Here is a 21,682-nt window from a genome sequence, read left to right as displayed (position 1 = left end):
CGATTTTGGCCACATATATTTGACCTTTGACCTTGAAGAATGACCTTGACCTTGACCTTTCACCACTCAAAATGTGCAGCTTCATAAGATACACATGCATGCCAAATATGAAGTTGCTATCTTCAATATAGCAAAAGTTATTGCAAAATGTTAAAGTTGGCGCAAACAGACCAACAGACAGACAGACAGGGCAAAAACAATATGTCCCCCACTACTATAGTGGGGGACATAAGATTAAACCTATTTATTTTAGTTTGATTGCATTGAAAGCCTAAGGCTTATTTGAAACGCACTTGAGTCTGTTACCTGGGACTAGAACCAGTACTTGGTGTCTTTGAGGGAGATCGAAAGAAACGCTCCCACTATGGGGATTGAACCTGTGACCTCCCGATCGCTGGGCGGACACAATATCCACATACGTTAAGACTCTTAACCCTTTGCATGCTGGGAAATTTGTCGTCTGCTAAAATGTTGTCTGCTAAATTTCTAAAATTAGCATTTTCTTCGATTTTTTTCAAAGAATACTATCAGAATAGCAAACAGTTTGGATCCTGATGAGACGCCACGTTTTGTGGCGTCTCATCTGGATCCAAACTGTTTGCACAGGCCTTCAAAATTCGGTTCCCGCACTGAAAGAGTTAATCTTGTCAGTCCTCATATTTAAGCCCTAGCTTGTCAAAGTTGTCACAAATAGGTAATGATTAGCAAGATTTTAATATAACAAGATCATGAACATTCCAAATGTGCAGCTTCAATGAACTTCAAGGATAAGTGAATGCAGGGTTGAATGTTGTATGCAGGATTACTTTGTTGTAAAAGTTTGTGACTGTTGATATACAGAGGCACATACATCCTTGGTGTATAAATGATGTGAAGCTAAAACTAACCACAGATCTAGACACTAATTTTACATAAGTTTTGATTAATCTGAGTCTGAGAGCTTCAGGTACTCAGCTTCTATGCTTCAGCCTGCAGGAGTCCTGTAACAATTTCTAATAGTTTACTTACCAAAACCTTTGGTCAGTAATTTGATCTTACACTAAATGTTAATCCATCAGAATTACACACACTTGTGACAATAGTCTCCCATGTTGACTGCTAAATGCAATAGGAACATGAAAATCATGAGATTTAAATGCTGATGAATTTAAATGAAGACTGGCAGATAATTATAATAGAAATTACCTGGAGCGTTAAAGGGATGTTTTTGTAAACCTGATCAGACCGTAATTACTTCGAGTTTTGGGCCACTCTCAATTTTCTGACACCCTCTTTTTTGGCCACAATAATAAATGTTTGTGACTCTAAATTGTCGGGCATTCAGGTTTCCATCCATAATTAATGACTCAAAAGTTTTGGACAGTAGATTTAATAGCGCTATTTTACCAGAGTTTGACCCTGTTTTTGCTTATCTGATGTCACATTGATCATGTGGTTTACTACCAGATTAGTTTAAACATTTTAATTTTAGCTTAATTGCATCGAAAGGCTTAGGCTTAAAATGAAAAGCTCTCGAGTCCGTTTCCTGGAACTAGAACCAGTACTTGATGTCTTTGAGGGAAATCTGAAGAGCGCTCTCACTATGGGGATTTAACCCATGACCTCTCGATGGCTAAGCGGACACCATATCCATAACGCCACGGCCACCTTATTAATTATTATTATTACGAATGGATTAAGATGATAAAACCCGGCGGAAGAATACTCATGTGCAATTGACCATTATATTTGCCTTAATGGGTGAATGACCATGTTAAACGGTAACAAACAATGGTTTCACACCAGAAAGATAACTGTGACTAATACTAAACATTTGAAACGTAGTGCACCCTATTGTGAGTTATACAAACAATTAAAGGTGTAAGACAACAACTCTATGCGTTCATTACAGCTTCATACTTGAGTATCGGTAAAACAATGCTCGACTTTGAACCCGTTGGTCATTAGCCTTGGAATAACTTACTGTAAAAAAAAAATTAAGCATATGAAATTTAAAAAAAAATCATAAAGTGCAAACATATTTAAACGTTAATTATACTATACAGCATGGTATTTTACAAGCACATGATATTAGTTGTTGATACAATGGGCGCTATATATATTGCCTACCTGTATCAGATTTTTAATGCAATATATATAGTGTCTCTAAATTTTCGGACACCTATTTTTTTTATCATTATTTGTTTCTTAATTTTTGGACACGTTTTTTTTAAATTTCTTTTAAGTGTCAAAAAACTATGAGTAATTAAAGTAATTCTAAATTGTAAAGTACAACAAAACAAGATAAATAAAAATATTGAAAAAAAACCAACTAGATATATGTCACAGACAAGGACAAATCCACTACATATTCTACGTCAGACAAGAAGACTAAGGCCCAAAACTGGTCGAATTCAGAATCTGCCAAGCATTAAGAGGAGTTTAACACACATTGTTCTCCATAAATATTTTATAGTAGAAAACTAGACAGAGGTCCATAATTCTGCCAAAACTTTACTGAACCGCCTAAATATTCAGGTCATTCAACAGTGAAAGTTTGATCTAGATCCAACCAGTAGAGGGTTGTTCAGTTGGCAGTATTGCTAGGTCGTTATCCCACCAATTCATTTGCACACATTTTCATGTAGACAAAAGGCTTATTGCCATTAACAAAAAGTGTAACATAAAAAATATCTTTAATAATACATATTAATATCTAATTATTTGACTTAAAGTCATACCTCATAATGGTTAAACTTATGCATTTATCAATGATAATATTGTTGTTTACTCCTGCATCTCATTAATTCACAAAATCTGCCAGTTCATATTACGTTCTATGAAAGATATTTCTTGATAATGATAGTTAGCTGTAAATGTGGCAATTAAATAACCGTTTTGCCAAAATAAACAATCACTTATTTGAGCAAGAAACAAACCAGCTTTTAAAGAGGAGTTGAAAACAAAAGCGTCAAGCCACTATATGTTGGAAAAAACAGAGGAGGGACCACAATTCTACCAAAAATTTTCACCGCCCCAAATCCTTTTTTCTACAATCATATGCATATTAAGGGCATTTGCACTTAGTGGCAAATGGGGTCAGCTGACCCCCCCCCCCCCCCCCCTAGAACATCAGCGAACAATATATTTTTTTTTGAAATATTGAAAACTCCTAACTTGTTAAATTATGATTCCTGAATTGAATGTGGGTCAGAATGACCCCTGATTAGTTTCACACGAACATAAACTCCCATCCACATGAAAACAAATCATGGATGCGGTTATTGCACAATTTATTAACTCAAAAACTATAGTTTTAAACATGATTCATTCATGCGAAATCGAGGGGAGATTTCAATCAATTAACATTTATTCAGTCCCTGAATAGGAAGTGAAGGCGACAAGAGTCTCTGCAGAATGTCTCGATTTTTTTGTATGAACATATTCTTGTCAGTGTTGATCCGATCCCTGTGAAACCTCATCATGCATTATCCTGAGAGCCAGTCGTCGGTCATGGTGGGTCTTGTCCCAGCCAGCTAAATGATCATTCCACCATACAAGTGGTGGGAATTCGGGTTAGTAATATGATCATCACCTCACGCATGGCTGGAAACAAAACCATTTTGTGTAACAAGTCAACAAAATCTTTCTCATTTTGTTCGACAGATTCCTTTTAGCTCATGTCATACCATGAAATTGCGCCTTGTTCAAAATTATCAATTGGATAAAATTTGTTGATTGTTCTGACTGTTCCGTTCGATCTGACCGATCGTAATTGATTTTTTTGTGTGGTTCGGATGGAGTTGATATTACATGAACACAGGCATATTAGATTCTGAAAATCAGTCCATGTATGCAATATAAATTGTGCGTTGATAGCACGTTAACAATTCTATATAAATATGATGACACTGAACGTTTGATAAACTTTGCCAATGAATAACTATTATGTTATAAAATTGAGGTATGGCAGGATATGACTAAGTTAGTGAAAAAAACAAAACAATGTGACAGATAAATTTTACTATGGATCCAATGGGATTTGAACACACAAATTCTTGCTTATGAGTTAAGTGCAGTTACCACTGGGCTGATGCACACCATGTTATTAGGCGTATTTGTACTTTACACAACTACACAATTGAACTGTTTTGCTTAAACAATAAAGGTAAAATAAGGATTATGACATACTTAAATTAACAGTAACAGTAATTGGTTCTATGACTGCCTATTATATGCAAGAACATTTGTATGTGTTGTTATAGTTTACAGACAAAAATGGTAGAAACAGATGTAATAACTCTGAGCTCCTTGATGGGTAACTCACAACTGACTATTCATAGAATCACACAGATAACCTCAATACAAGTATCTCATGACTGCATGCTTTAACAAGACAATAAGAGTTGTGTCCCTTAGAATACAATACACAACAGTGAAGTTAAAAATTAGGTAAAATGCAAGACATTTCTCGCAGTTAAAGGGAAGCAACCTCAATAATTTTGTGTGACCACTTTTCATATGCTAAAGCTAAAATGAGTGTATTCCCCAGGAACTTTAAAACAACTGACCAAACTGAATTTTGATAAACATTCTGACAATGTTTTGTGTAAAAACATGTTGTTCGATGCCTTGAAAAAAGAGGAAATCAAGAACAAGGATGCCATATTTGAATAAATATACTTGTACATTTATGTCTGCAATTATCTTAGCCTAGTGATTATTTTTTTAATATAATTATTATTAAAATGTAAAACATTATTTGTGTATTTTATGTTTTGTCGATTCAACCCAAAGAAAATGAGACAATTTACATTATAGAAACAACAACTACTAGGATGTTATACAAACAACACAATGATTATGTATTCCCATCATACAAAATAACGGAGTATTAAAATCAACTGTTGCTGTCCTCTTGTTTTGTCTTCTTTATTCAATGTATAAAGGAATATGCAAACAAACGATTTATTGATCAGATGAGAATTAAATACATGTGAAAATGATGTTGGTAAACATATTGAAAAATAATTCTCACTAACCGGTATTTGAGGAGCAACGAACAAAATTTGTGTTGCATAATACAGATTTAAACCTGTAAGTTTGGACAGTTTAAACAATGAAAGGGATTTCATTATATTGGCCAATTCTAACACAACCAAATTCACCATGCTATACAATCAAATCATATTTGTAAACTGCTAAAAGTAGTGTATGTTTATAAAAATAATTGCTGAAAATATATATATAATTACATCCTGATATTTGCACTTATACTGTTATGTCAGATACACAGTTATATGATGAGTTCAATTTTAGATCAATGCTTAATAATATAGAAAAAAAGTGAAGATACATATCATTTTTCCTAAGATGCGATGCACAGTTATTGTTATTTAACAAATAATTGCAACAATCTGGTGATATTTTGTATTTCTGATCTAAATGTGAATGGTATTGGCACCATATTTTTTGATTATACCAAGCATTTTTTTATGTTAAAAAACACACTTTACTAGTGTATTACTACACATAAGATTATAGTTTTGCTTAATATTTGTACACATCTTGTCAAAAGTAGACAGTAAGTGTATTTTATTAGTGAACTTAAGTGCTTGTTTTTTTTCATGAAATACGCTTAATATTAAAGCGCATTTCCAGTGCCTTTTAAGCAGATTTTTTCAAGCACATTTATACACATGAGTGTATTTGAAACGTCAATGAAATAAGGAATATTGCATCATATAAAATGAACTGAAGAAAAATAGGTTGCATTAACTCTTTCTATAACACCAATAACCATCAATATGTAAGAATTTAGAAATTATATTGATATGAATATATAACGTTGAAAGACATGGGCTTAATAATATGTTAGGTCAAAAAGCATCTTCCACATTATATAATGACATGAAATATCACAGATAGCTACCATCAGAGATAATAATACATATATTTATGGTTCATACTCTATCACAATTTATCACACTTATTGGGTCAATATTAAATTATATTTAGTTAAAGATATAAAAGTGCACTGGATTACCCGTAAAAGTTTGACAAAAAATCATACAAAACTTATATCCAACAGGGTCCAAAGCCGTCACATGAAGATATACATATATAAGTGATGCAACAGTATACCATAAATACGTCATAAATGATGGAAGAAAGTGACAACGGTCTTACAATGTCATATGATCATATTATAGTGTTAATAAAAAAATCTTGTTGTTAAATAAGAAAACATGTTGTATGATGATGAAATTTACATGATTGCACAAAAAACAGTTTAAAAATGCATAAAAATATGGTTTACAGTTTAAAAATGTATTACATTATGGTTTACAGATCTAAAAGTGATAAAAAAGCTTACAATATAGATACCCTTGTTTCTGAACTTTTCTCATTTCTTATAATAAATGCTTCTTAGCAAGTTTTTAGAGCGTATTCTTAGACTATGTACATCATTTATTTTTTTGTCAAGTTATTCCAGTCTTTTATTGCATTATGGTAAAAAGATTTGGAAGTAAAAGTATCAACTGGATGTACGTGATAATCACCCTTATTGTATCTAGTCCCGTACGAGTGGATACTTACATTTAGTGAAGTTGTTGTGCATATGACTGGGTGCTATATTGTTTCGAAATCTTATAATACATGATTAAGTCACAATTGTTAACATCTATTTTCAATATTCAAAAATTTAAGATCCTTAAAATCTGCAATACGAAGTGATGTTCTACAATGGTAGTAATAAATAATACATACCACTTTGTTTTGAGCTACCTGCAGTTTTTTTTTTATAGTTTGTGTAAGACCACAGAACTAGGAAGATGATGCGTAGTCTAGATGGCATTCACAGAACCAGGAAGATGATGCGTAGTCTAGATGGCATTCACAGAACCAGGAAGATGATGCGTAGTCTAGATGGCATTCACAGCACCAGGAAGATGATGCGTAGTCTAGATGGCATTGTATTAAGGAATTACAAAGAGTCTTCCTAAGGGACTTATTTAAAAAAACTTTGCTGACGATATAACAATTTAATTCTTGAATTAACTTTACTTAAAGTACTATCTTAAATAGATGTTCCTGACAAATCTGTATCTAGAAATGAACCGAGATATTTTAAAACTGTAATTGTAGATGTTATTTCCTGGTCATGTGCGAGTGATGACATGAATAAGTAAAATTTAGGACTTTGCTTAACTTTCTCTTGGATCCAAAAAGAATAATTCTGTTTTCCCCAAGATGCAAAGAAAGTATGTTATCAATAAGCAATTTACTACAATTTGCTAGTTCTTTGCCTAGAACCTGACTGATATAAGATGGATCTTTGTGAGAGAACAAAATGGCACTATCGTCTGCATAAAAAATAAGTTTGCAAAACAAACTCATGCTTGTGCTCATATCATTTACATATTCCAGGAACAAAAAAGGCCCAAAAATAACTGCCCTGTGAGAAACCGCACACAACCAACCGAAAGTCAGACTTTGCATCATTAACTTGAACAGACAGTCCTATCAGACAAATATGAGTGGAACTACTCCATCGACTCCACGCCCATCTCCAGGAGCTTTTGACAAATGATATCATGATCCATGGTGTCGAAAGCCTTCTGGAGGTCAAGCATAATCATACCCGTGAACATACTCCTAGAGGTCTGTGCATGTGATCTGTAAGATGGATAAGGCATGTGTCGGTACAGTACCTCCCCCTAAACCCACTCTAATATTTGTACAAAATGTTGTTTTTGATGAAAAAAGACTCCAACTGGTTGCATACGGCGCTAAAAAAAATTCAGTTTCTTTGTTTGAGGCCCAAGGCCTTAAATGTCTTTGTTTGCCTAAAATATAACAATCTACAAAGCACTAGAAAGTTTTAGAACATAACAATTTGAAAAAATTCAATAACACTGTGGTTCTTATATCACATTTCCATATTCACACATTTAAATTTTTACAAGGTCATACACTTATTTATGCACTTAACAGAATCAGTGCAAAGCACCCCTCATCTTTTGTTCCAGCATGGCTTGTCCACATGGAAGTGTCTGGAAATAACATCTGAAATATCAAAAGACATAAAAATAAAACAAATATCCAACAAAATAATACAAACATGTGTATTTGAGACATGATTCTTTAAATTGTGAATTGTTCTGTAAATTATGGGGGTGGGGGAATTGCCACATGGAATAAAAATATCACTCTTTTGTGAATCTTATTTTCTGGTTTAAACTAGTTATCCTTGTTTTTTAGTACAAATAATCTTCCTATTATTGTTTGTAATACAAACAAATTGATTCATTACTTTAGTTGAAGTTCATTACTAATAATTGTGTCTTGTTCTGCAATTGGCAGTCCGATACGAGGCAGCGCCATAGTTGTTATTTCCCCCCTTGAAAGAGCATTCTGTCCTCATGGCTTTTGCAATGGACTTTGGCAACCTTGCCTTGAATTTGATAACACTGGGAACTATTTTCTGAAAGAATGGTGACAACAAACTTAATGAGACTGTTCATCTGTCACATTAAGCATTATTATTTTGCAAGAAAAGAACAAACAGTTATTGCATTAGAGATATAGGAGGTTTTTGTGTGACGTCACAAGAGGGGTTTTCCGTTACTAAAAATAGATTGGCCGTCAACTTCTCGATCGCGGCCTATTATATTGTATCAGAGTAAAGGTCGTCGGAAGACTTAATACTTACAATTTCTCAAAACAAAACTATAAATACCGTATTCTTTTTTAAGTAAGACTTAAATAAATGATATTTCAAAAATTATAAAACATATAATAATTTGAATATTATTATAAGTGGTGTGGATGCGATAGTGTTATTTTTCATCAGAGATTGAAATTTAGTGTAAGGGGTGTATTGAATCAGTCATAAAACAAAGCCCTTAAATAGCTCAATACATTTCAATCTTGAAATGTTGTTTTAATTTTCTTTTACATTGAATGAATTTTCGTTTCGTTTACATTGAATGAAAATATTAATAATTTAAGCATTCCAATTGAAAAAACACCTGCATATTTTGCAAATTGAACTGTCTTTGCATGTACATGTATATTGAAAACTCGTCTCTAGTGATAATGAGCGATACAAATCTAGCATTTTATGATACCTTAAATCTACACATTTAATTTATATTACGCAAGTATTTTATATCCGTATATAATGACCAAACGTGATTGCTTGTTTTCATGATGATGTTTCGAACACTGCTGCAGTAACGCACGATCTTTACACATTATAGCAGAGTTTACATTTGCAGGTACCCGTTAAATACGTCAATTGTGTAGAAGTAAATTTGTAAAATATTTTAAATGTATAGTTATTAAACACTTTATTGTTATGTTTAAACTGGCTAATATATATACTTAATAGTTCCTAGCTGTTAATCCATTTCGGACAAATGTATATTTTTTAAATATGTTCAAATATTTTATTAAAGCAACTGTTAAGTTTTTGACTTAATATGCTAAGAGATGACATGGAGGTATCATAAGTTGTGTTTTATGACCAGACACATGTGGTTTATGCAGAGGCCCCATACAGAGTCATACAAGTATAGGTCCCTGGGTTTATAACACACTGTTTTCTGAGTAATTGTCTGGACATTATATACGATCACATCGAGATAATCGGTTTGTGATAAACAAAGGGGCAATTAAACACTGGGTTAAAAATGCTGAAACAAAGAGTGTCAAAACTGGTGTGAACAATAAAATAAAAGCATTTACATTTATCAAGAGGATTATGTTAATCTGTAACAAGGTAAGTTTTTACAGACAAATCGGTTCAAATCAGTTTCTATATGTTGATTACATAAATTAATCAATTTGTTGTTTGTTTTCGTCCTTATTTGTGTTCGTTCATTGGATTTAATTTAATCTGAAAGAATTTCAAGTTCTGAGTATTTTTTGTTCTTCAAAAGGGTCGCGAATATGATTGTAACCTAATCACGATGCAGTGTCTTCACATGCAAACAATAGCAGAATGGCCGCAGTTTTGACGGCCAAAATTTGAGCATGCGCAAACGTGACGTCATTATCGGAATCCCCAAAACCTCCTATTAATTTTGAGGGTGAACACAACAGAAACACCTTTTTTCTTACATACTACATGTAATAGGTTCACAGGACACAAGTTAAGCATTCAGATCTGATATAAGTTTTGTGCTATCCTAAATATATTGTGCAGACTTCTACTAGACTACTTACTATCCCAGAGTTTTGAATACTTGATTACATCAAATGGTCTTTTCTTAATCAAAAGTGTATAAGAGTACTGTAATAGTAATGGACTTCATTTTCTAGTTCTATTCATGAACTAACAAAGCTGATCTATAATTAGTGTACTTAGTTCGAATACTTCTGTGGATTCCTGATTGACAGTAACTGTTTCCCTCTGCACAATCTGAAAAAATCCACCATAAGAAAATTTCACCAAGTGGAATCTCTTATTAGAGAACAGCAATACTGTAAAAAAACAAATTAAGTTTAATATAAATAATAATTTAAAAGATAAAAAAGAACATTTCAAAATACAATATTCCTCACAGAATAAAGATGTTCTGTACAAGTTCTTTAACTAAGATTGAACCCATTTTTGATGCAAGCTGCTGAAATCCAGATCACAACATGAACATGTTCAGTATAGAATAAACAAGAAATAAAAAAGACATACAGCATTGATTGTGGTTGGATTTGGTGAAAGGTAAAGATTTTAATAAATGAGATCAAAGATAGTGTATGTCTTTTTCCATGCAGTTCTCAGCTGCATCACATGCAGAACAGGATGTTACACGGAGTTTTTGCGGCTTATTTTACATTATTACATATTGCGTATCATATATCTATAGATACAAAACAGAAAATTAAAAGAAGAATTGAAGTGAAATTAAAACATATATTAAGTCAACATGCCATACGCAAAGTATCAGTACATATTTTAAGTATTTATAAGCCCGTTCTTCTAACAAATCTGTTTTCGTGATGTATCGGGCAGTGCTATTTGATTTGATTAATAACAGTATCAGGAATCATCGCGCTCGTGCTTAACAAAATGGTTAAATGATGCTTGTTAAATTAACCAAAAATAATATTTATCATGATATTGTTGAGCCACATTAAGAATTTTTTATTGACATACCATAATTATATCGCTGAATATCTTCATTTAACATATTTCTGGTCTAAATACAATTCTAGTAACCTAGCAAACTCGATAGCATCTATATAATATAACGATCCGTTTACTGACCGCGAACTAACCTTGATACCTTGCCGGTTGGAATGCAATGCATTAAAGTGAGGTAACGATTCCACATCTGGAAAGACGGCTTGTTTAAAACTTTGTACTTTAACATGTTTAATGTTCAATTTAGAAAACAATTAAAAATGGTTTGGCCAAAAATGAATATCAGGATAGAGAAACACGATAATTTAATGAACTAAAATATACTAGTACACAGACAGCAATATGATAGTAAATACTCAATATGAGAACATAGCCTTTAAGTACAAATGCTCTTGCACTGACAATCCTCTGAATATAAAGGGGCACATAAAACTGTATTGATGTCACTCAAAACTATATTGATGTCACGAGTTGAGAGTAAAACTGTTCTATGGGGGGGGGGGGGGGGGGCAAATTAAACTCAAATCAGCCAATGGCATCAATTGAGTGTTTTCATTTGTATCTAGCTGCAGGAAATTTTATTTGAATTTGATTGGAAACTTACACAGGTAATGTTAAGGTAAAAACCTAGGTTGGACAGCTACGCAAAAAAAAAAGGTCAAATCCCATATCAGGCCTTATTGCAGGGTTCCCGGCTTTTTGTATGAACAAAATTCCCTGATTTTTCCCTGATTGAAAATAAAAATTCCTGGATCATGATTTCCACCTATTTCTTGTTTAAGACACCCTTAATAAATAGCATTTGCGGACAATAACATGTATTATATTTCTACACAAGTTGGAAAAGTCTGACCAAACGAAATTCCCTGATTTTTCCCGAATTCCCTGACTTTTCCCTGACTGGAAAAAGTGAGTCTTTTTTCCAGGTTTTCCCTGATTTCCAGGTTGGCTGGGAACCCTGTATTGGCAGTGAAATGTAGGGAAAATGTTTGACCATCTGGGCGGTCACTATAATTCCATAAGTGTGATTTTCTATTCAGTATTAGTAAACATCAGTTAAAGTAGGGTACCTACTTCCAATATTTGTTTTACCCTTCTAGCTCTGGAACCGAATTTTAAAGGCCTTTGCAAACAGTTTGGATCCAGATGAGACGCAACAGAACGTGGCGTCTCATCAGGATCCAAACTGTTTGCTATTCTGATAGTGTTCTTTGAAAAAAAAACCACAAGAAAATGCTAATTAGGACAAATATCCCAGCATGCAAAGGGTTAAAGTGTTCAGACAAATGACAAATTCTTACATTTCCGGAGCTTTGGGTTTGTACCATCAGAAGTTTTCCCACTGGAGGCTTTTCATAATCCTTGCGATTGATGGCTTAGAACTGTTATAAAAATAAATCAGTAAACTTGATCATATATTAAATAGTTCTGCACTTACACATATTGTCAGCATAATAAACTCTGTTATTGTATTAATCAACTTTTTTTACAATTTCTTCCAATTAAAGGGAAGCAACCCCAACAACTTTGTGTGACCACTTTTGGTATGTTAAAGCTAAAATTATTAAACTCACCGGGAACTTAAAAAAACACCTGACCAAAATGAATGTTGATTAACATTCTGAATATTTGAAATATTAAGTATGTGCTTATTTAATTATTAAAGCAGATATTTACTTGTGTGATTTTTCAAGACTGCAAGTCTGTTTTCTAGCTTTTCAACCACATGGGAGCATTGCTGGCACCCAGACTTAGTCTAAAGAGAAAAGATAATTTGTATTATCCTTAATAATAACATTTCGGGACAAAACATATTGTTTTGTGTAACTACAGCTAAGTGACTAACACCCTGGTACTTCTCGGTTGCCGGTCGGCTATGTTCAAGGGAAAATAACTTGGGAATGTGCAGATGACTTGAGATTTTCTTTATCCTTAAACACATGCATGTCATGATGGTAAAATGTTCGAGGTTACAATTGCTTGAGAAAAATGTATGCGGATTGATCCACAAACTCGTACCATTTATGTAAATGCACTTTAAAAAAAACCCACAAACTCCCAACAAACAGCCTCTCTTATTGCTTTTTATAAAAATGTGAAATATAGCTTTCACATTTCTTTATTAGTCGATGGTACCTGTTCAGTTTCCAATGGCCTGTTTACCATAGACAATAGGATTCATTGACACTGACAGGCGTTGTAGGACAGGTAGGCAGGAAACCAAAATCATTCATCACTGGTTCCTGGAAACATAGAAAACCATGCTATTTATTTTTTTTTTTAAATATCAGAACAATAGCAATATGTTGGAGCTAAGCATGATACAAAAACATTCCCATGTACACACTTTTGTTTCCATTTTTAAATGAAACTTGGAACGATTACAAAGATTTAAAAACAATAATCAAATAAACACGAATTGGTCTTTACACAATGGTTTGTTTTTTTGACTTTTTGGCAGTAAAAAAACTGAAAACAAATCAAGATAAATGTGCCTTACATCAGCCTGCCACAGACATTGAGTCACCCTCAAGTTCTGACTGGGAGTCTGGTCAGGGGAAACAATGTTTGCCAGGATGGAAGCCGTGGAAAGCCTGGGTGACTTAAAGGCAGCTGTGGCTGCATGGAACGAATGCATGGGTCCCTTTAAGGCCAAAACCTTGGGAGTCTGGAATTAGGTTATTGTGAAGTTACAGTAACCATTGATGTAGGTGTCTCTCAATAGGAAGCTGGCATTGCCTGTAAGGAGGAAATCTTGAAGACCAAAGCTGTGGGTGTCTCAAAAGCTGTCTTTGCCATTTCCCTTCTATTCTTTGGAATCTGCATGGCTTGTTTAACTGAAGTAATCATTTTATTAAAATAGTATAATAAAAATGTCAAAACTAAAGGTTTATAGGTAAATTTTGGTTTGACAAAGCACATGTCAACAAGCAAATTCGTTGAATTGATATCCTCCACCAAACTAGGGCTTTGTCACAGACATGACGTTTACCCCCACATGCTGCATTGAAACAGAATATATACAAAGGGCCATAACTCCGTTACCAGCAGATGGTGTACAGTACCATTTGGCCCGCGTCATCCTCTTTATATATATATATATGTGACGTCGTCAGCAGAAATCAGTACAAACGCGGTCGACGTTATTTTACGCTACGCGTGATTGAAGCGCGGCGTTATTAAAATGGAAATAAAGTTATAATTATATTATGAAAAACCTATTGAAACTTGAGATATATGCATATTTTCGAAGAATGAAATGCCCCCGAGCTCTGATCGACAATGTACACTTATAATTTTTTATTTGGTTGGAAGTAACCGTTGCTTTGTTGAGCGACCTCTACTAAAAATGGCGTGTCGTAATTAGCCTACGCATTGACATTGTTCACCGTTTGTTTGCGAGTTCCTTTGGAATAAATTGTCAATCAATCCTGACAATTATTTCTTCAATTGAAGGATCGTAGTATAAATCAGGTAAGATATTTTAATAAAATTGACAATCATTAATTTTGGTAAACAATGGTCCTATTTAGATAACATTGAAAATGAAACTGTTAACCCGGAAGTAAAATACTTCGCTACGAAAACTTGGTTGTTGGTTACAAAATGTAATGGCGCACTTATTTAAATTGTAAATATGTCACACGAAATTTCAGCAAGCACGATCCCATATGAAATCTCACAGGGCCAGGATGATATTTTTTATTGAAGATTTGAATTTGGTTGACAACTTTACATTATTTTTTTGCAAAACAGACCATCAAGCATTATACATGATAATATTACAAGCCATGTATTAAAACTATTAAAATGAAAATGTGCCCTCTTCAGATTCTGATGAAGACATTAACTATGAGTCAAACTGTTCAGAAACAGAATTATCAGGATTCAACGCTAAATGAGACAGATGGAGTGTCTGTCCCTATTGAGAATACCTTGTTTGATTTAAACAATTAAAGGAACAAGAAAAGCAAAACAAATTCCAAATTCTAACATGTGGCTGTTATTTATTTCATAACAAACTGTGCAGCGATGCAGTGATTTTTTTTGCCAGAAATTTCAGCCGATATTCGGCTGCTTCCCAATTGCAAAAAATGACGTTTTTTCCCAAAAATTTGATTAAAATTTCCCAAAAAAAGACAAAATTTTCCCAATAAAGCCAATAAGATTACAATGTAATTTAGCAATAATTTCGAACGAGTGCCGATCGAGTTGCCGAGTCGTCGCCGAAAAACAACTGACTTACGTATTTTTCGCGAATTTAGCCGAATACGATTTTACTTTGCTTTACACATCTCTCTCTATATTGCGGAGGATACCGACGATAGTCGATGTATCCCGATTGTAAACGCCTGTTTTTACACACGCCCAAGATGGCGGCAAGCAGACGAGAAATTTGCGATGCGCGGCGAAAATGATAAATAACATTTAAATTAACAACGGATATCATATGGTTATTATGGAATAATTTAATGAGTGTGTCAATTAACGCAAAATATAACGTTTGAGATAAAAACAACAAATATTTATTACAAATCTTCACAGTGAATGTGCATCACGGAAATCAGTGTTGGGAAATTGGAGTTAGTCTACCGTTACTCACAAAGTTAATGCATTTAAGATGAGTATCGTTCGAAAATGGAAATAGACAAACATGATATGATTTATATGTTAGTGGATCTGTGTAAAATCAGATTCATATGCATATTCTGCTTTATTATGTTTGTCACGCTTTACAGTTTACTGAAATAGCATTGAAGTGCAAGATGTTGAAAGGTAAAGAAATGAAATAAATTATTTTAACTCCATATAATACATCATTAACATAGCAAGACCACTAAAGCGTTTTTTTTTTATAAATATGTGTTAATGTTTTCACCATATGATATTTAATTTAAAAGAATACTGAATTAAATTCTTACTATTAAAGAGGTTATGATAAAATGGTATATTTAAGAATCTCTATAGATTATTGCAAGTTCAATATGAATGTGGAAGGATATTAACTTAACATTGTCTTCATTGTAAGAACACATTAAATTAGTACTTTATAATATAAAAATGCTGTCAAACATACTTTAATAATTTTAATTCTGTTTTTATAATCATATTTATAATGTTTCCCAATTTCATGGTTTATTGCGCTATTTTTCCCAATTTCATGGTTTATTGCGCTAATTTTCCCAATCCAAAAGGCACAGGCTGTAAGAAAAAAAAGCAAAAAAAATCACTGCGATGTCATTGACTTTCAACAAGCAATCTCTTTTAGACAATACTGCCATGAACTCACTCGTGATAAATTGGATTTAGTTATAAAAGCCCACTTGATAACGCTCAGACTTTTACGAAACTCCTAAAGACACTCAATTATTATGATTATTATTAATGATGATTATTATTATTGCATTATTTTGTTATATTGCTATGAAGTTAAGTGAAAGATATTTATCTTTTCAATCTTGACAATTGTTTTAAAAACTTAAATATATCTTAGGTTGGACCAAACTACTTCAAGACTGCGAAAAAATGTGAAGTCGTTGGTGTTTGCTGTGAAGGTACAGGTAGGTGTGATTATTAATTTCTAGATCAGTAACATGTCCCGTATTGTTCTTAAATATGCAAAAATGTGTTGGTGTGACTGTCATTATTTTAGGTGAAATATGAAATACATATTTCTGTATCAAATAACAATTATAGTCAGTTTGCTCTTATTTTCATTTCTTGTTCTTTTGCAGAAAAACAGATGTTTTACTTGGCGAATGAGGGTGAATCACCCGGGAAAGGCGCCAACACTGTTGTTAGCTATGTGCATTACTAGCTTCATCACTATGGCCTAGGGGAGGAAGAGGCAGTTTTCTACTTTGACAACTGCTGGACAAAATAAGAACAACTGTGTACTTTGGTATGCATTGTGGAGAGTTAGTGTTGGTAAGAATTTTTACTTATGCATACAATGTTATTGCATGAAAACTTGGTATCATTTTTGCATCTTAAAGGATAAAATTTTAGAAAAAAAATAAAATCACTCATTATTTACATATAATTATGTTAAAATAGATTTCATATTAATCTATGGAATATTTGATATTAAAAATGTTTGGGAATGCTTTTTGTTTGGTTAACAAATAGGTAAGAAGGGCTTAGAATAGACATAATATTTGTGTTTAAGTTTTATTAGTTTTTTTACAGATTGTGAAAATGATATGTTAATATTCTTTCCATTTTCAATTAGGGCTGCACACTCGAATGAGATACTCGATGATGGTGACTGCGGCCACATCAAGTTCTAGCCTGATTGGCATTTTGGATTATGGAAGTCAAAGTGTAGGTTTATTCATCAGTAGATAATGATTTACCATCTGATAATCTTAGTATACATAATGCAATGAGCACTGGCAAAATTATTACTTCCGGTATTCATAAGAAATGTTTTTGATACATGGACTTTTTCCCATCTTTGTGAAATGGCCTTTGGCCCCTCATTTTGTGAAAAAATGAGTTGAGAACTGTTCTAAATTGTGAAACAATAGTTAAGTTAAATAGTTAAATTGTGAACATTTGAGTCACAGGCTTATCAAATGTTTGAAAAACTGCCATTCTCTAAGAAGGAAATAAAGCTCTGCAATATTTAACCAATGTTCATGCCTCACACTTTTCCAGACTTTGTGATGCAGAGACCATCGAGGCTGTTGCTGAGACTGTATCCACCTCCTCACGATCTGGACTTAATGTGCCGCACATAATTGGTGATTTGGAGAAGCCTGTGCACCTATACGATCGGAAAACATTTCTTGCCCAGTTGTTCATACCCTTGAAGAACATTTGAAAGTACCAACATTTCCTCATTGATGCAGCTACCTGTCCCAAGCCGAAGTAAAACAAAACAAAACTGTCTGTGTAACTCAGAAGTTGCAAAAAACATGTGCCCTGTCCTATCTTTGTTTGTTTTAAGGTTGAAAATTGTATGATCCTGTTTGTCAAATAGCCTTAGATTATTTGTTTTGATTACCAAGTTATATGTTATTGTTTACCATATAAACTGTTCATTGGTGAACTTTTCAGTAACAATTACTAGTGTGAAAATTTTAATATTAAATTGGCCTGTGGCATGGTATTTTCTAAATTGAAACTTATGATGTGATGCTATTAATGTAAAATGTCATGTCTTGAAACATGTTTTATAAAGTTTGTCAAAACATTTAGCCATATGTCCATCATGTGTGTTCATTTATTATGACAGGTGGTAATATATAAGTTTTTTTGAAGCTCATCATACCCATGATTGCGAAACCCATTTACATGTAAAATAAGAATGATGGTTGCTATGGAAACATTATTTTGGCATTTACTTATTTGTTGATTGAATTAATTCTATTTATATGATAATGGTATTATCTTTATTTTAACTGATTTATAGAAGGTATCTTTTAATGCCTTAACAATAATACATGTTCATCTTTAATTTTTCTGAATTAGAAGTACATGTTGTTGTTATTTGTGTTTATTTATGGCGGTTTTACTATGTGGGTTTCGTAAACAAATTGTAGTTAAATTGTTTGGTCAAATATTGTTGTTCTTTTTCATGTTTGATATGTATGGGAAAGGATTTACTAATAAAATTAGTTTTTTTTTTGCTGTTCAAAACAGTAAAAATGGATATTTTATCTATTTGTTCCCATGGTAACCATGGTTACCATCAGCAAAATGTCTGATCATTAACATTTTTACCAGCATATATGTATGGCACTATTAAATTACATGTATGGCGTTTATATTGTGCAAAGTCTTAAATAGATTGAAACCAATACACTGTAAAATATGTGGATCTTTTCTAAAAAAAGGACATGTTGCACTTTAACTCAACCTATTTTCTTAGATTCTTTTTGTTACTATGTATTAAATAAACACCATGTTGAAATAAAGATCATTGACTATAAGCAGTTTTATCATATATTTGACAAAAACGTAAATATTAAGTTTTTTTCCTGATATTTAAACAATTATAATGAAATTAATGTATTTTATGTAAATTCGTTACCATAGCAACCGCTGTATTCAAATGATTGCTTTTGTTCGCACATAAAATGTAAAAATCATGGTCAGTGTAGCTAATGCATTGAATCTATGTGTGAATGCTATACGGTAAATACATGTATACTGTATTTACAAAAGAGTTTGTTGTCAATGTCAATCTATATAGAAAACCATTATTTAGCTATAAGATCTGTAAAGGGTGCTTGTGTTCAAAACTCAATATCTCAAAAACTATTATAGAAAGAAACCTAAAATTTTGGATTTGACTTATGCTTGCATTCATCTTTTACAAAATGACAAAAAACGAAAATGTGATTTTTCCTCGTTTGTACTGATTTCTGTAGCCTATGACACATATATATATATATATATATATATATACTCATACAAAGTTTCAATGAAATCTGCCAAAGCAATTACACGATATAGCTCTGGACACGAAAGTGCCGGACGGACGGGTGGACAAGGCCAAAACAATATCCCTCTGCCTTTGGTGGGGTATAACAAACGCATTTTTAACAAAACAAACCTTCTTTTGTTTCTTCATTGCTTACTTATTCTTAAGATAAATAATACATGCACTGATTACTCTACTTTTCCATTAAGGAAAAATTAGAACATTTATGTTGACACTTGTTCATTAGCACTATTCTGCTGACTTTTCAAAGAAAAATGTGCAACATCAAATATTAGATACCAAGAGGGTCCTTTGAATGGTTCTCTTCTAAAACTTAAGAAGACTATAGACGATTGCTCATCCTCCTCTTTCTTACTTTCTTGGGCTTATCCAGATCTGCAAAAAAAATAATTTGACAATGTGTAACTATTTGAGGATGAATGTTTATGTTTTGTATATGCTCAAAAATTTGACTAAAGAACAGGAGTTGGTTTTGCTTTATTAGCACTATATTCCCATGTGTTCCTTAAGAGTTTGAAGATTTTTTGTGTAACAATTTAATGGTCTTAATGGTCAGGTGTTTCATGAACAATAAATTGATTTATTATATTAAACCAACTTCCCATTCTTTATTTATGCTCTGAAAAAAATCTCTGCAACAATCTCCACCCTAAACTTCTAGCAATAATACGTCTTTTGTCATGGAACAACGGGTCACATGTTTCATTTTAAGAAGGAAATGGAATTCGATTATATTTATACTCATAATTCAATTAATGCACAAATTCATTAAGTATTCACTTTTGAAATATCATCGATCTTTTACTATTTTTTCTAATTATATTCCAATTATTATTATTTCAAAAAGAAGTAAATTTTTATTTTTATATTTTCAGCAATTCATAATACTGCAATGTGTCTGCTTTCTTGAGAAGTTTATAACTGTTTGGGGTACAATTCCATGAAGTTAAAATAAAAGCAAAATCTTACTTTGGAAATCAATCGTCATCAAGACTGAGCTTCTTGTTCAGCATTGCCCTGTCATCTAAAATGTGACGAAAAGATTCGCGTTACAAAGAATAATAAACAGAATAATGATGAGTTTTTGTATGTTTACAAACTGTTATGTTTATGTGCTTGATATGGAAGGCTTATCCCAAAAACTCTGCATCCTGAAAAGGTGTGATTCAAAATTACCAGACCAATGAAAAAACAGGGTTAAATAATGTCTTAAATTGATAAAAACATGTCTTGTTTGATAACAAATAAAATATTGAAAAAAGGCAATGTTTTGCGGATTGATTTCTTAGCCTTACCGGATATCTTGTAGATCTGGGCGCTGTTCACCTTGCCTCAAAATTTCACTTTCATAGCTTCGCCTACGACACACTATTTGATTTTTTTCCTTTGGCAAACAATGGTGTTTACAGATGACGGTAAACATAGAATCCTCCCAATACAGACTGGCGAACATCATGAATGTTAAAAAACTCTGACCTTTGACTTTGTTTACTGTATTTACTTCACGGTTCAAATACACAATGGCACCTATCATTATGTCACGTGCTGATTTCGACCCTCATCATGTAGTAAGGTTTTGTGGGTATTTGGACCAAAAAAAAAACTTGGTTGGCTGCGGCAAATCTGGCAAATAGCTGAGCAATGTCCAAATGAAAGTGAACCAATCAAAGCATTGGTAAAACCAGCATCATCCACCGTGAATTTTTTTTCAAATTGAAATTAGTTTAAAGGGACTAGTTTATCAAAATGAAAAAAAATCAACTTTTTGTCACAGATTCAAGAAACAAGAAATTGTCGGAGAGGGGTGATGCTCCCTAAAGTTATTTTTGTCACAATATTGCAAAATAAATCCAGATAAAAGGAAACATCTTGAGGGGCATAACTTTGAACAAAATAATACGATGGATGGTTTAGCAACTTAAAAATTTCAAAGGGTCATTATAAACTCTCTAATAAATCATCTATCCAGAACCCACTAATAACATCAGCAGCAGCGCATGTGACCTCAAGGTAGTTAAGCTTCCCATAAAGCTTCATTGAATTCCAGTCAGTAGTTAGGGAGAAAGAGCCTGGACAAGATTTGCACTATATGTACAGTT

The 21,682-nt window shown here is 32.9% G+C and overlaps 3 long non-coding RNA genes across 5 annotated transcripts in view; 1 reads left to right on the top strand and 2 right to left on the bottom strand.

Annotated features, from left to right (window-relative positions):
• LOC127860323 (uncharacterized) overlaps positions 1 to 21,682 on the bottom strand; it is a 112,647-nt gene that overhangs the window by 67,366 nt on the left and 23,599 nt on the right. The window lies entirely within an intron of this gene.
• LOC127860297 (uncharacterized) lies at positions 7,145 to 20,974 on the bottom strand. 2 transcript variants are annotated; one of them, XR_008039687.1, is made up of 8 exons: positions 20,879 to 20,974; positions 20,553 to 20,607; positions 19,863 to 19,958; positions 13,632 to 13,968; positions 13,268 to 13,374; positions 12,433 to 12,513; positions 10,364 to 10,408; positions 7,145 to 8,049 (listed from the first exon to the last, which is right to left on the bottom strand). It is a non-coding gene; the product is annotated as an uncharacterized LOC127860297 (long non-coding RNA). The 2 variants fall into 2 exon arrangements; XR_008039684.1 differs by lacking the exons at positions 7,145 to 8,049; positions 10,364 to 10,408; positions 12,433 to 12,513 and adding an exon at positions 12,835 to 12,887.
• On the top strand, positions 14,449 to 17,992 carry LOC127860267 (uncharacterized). The gene is made up of 5 exons (XR_008039661.1): positions 14,449 to 14,605; positions 16,626 to 16,692; positions 16,867 to 17,059; positions 17,364 to 17,455; positions 17,792 to 17,992. It is a non-coding gene; the product is annotated as an uncharacterized LOC127860267 (long non-coding RNA).

This window comes from Dreissena polymorpha, chromosome 1, assembly GCF_020536995.1.
Source record: "Dreissena polymorpha isolate Duluth1 chromosome 1, UMN_Dpol_1.0, whole genome shotgun sequence".
NCBI lineage: Eukaryota > Metazoa > Mollusca > Bivalvia > Myida > Dreissenidae > Dreissena > Dreissena polymorpha.
This window is presented reverse-complemented; position numbering and strand designations above follow the sequence as displayed.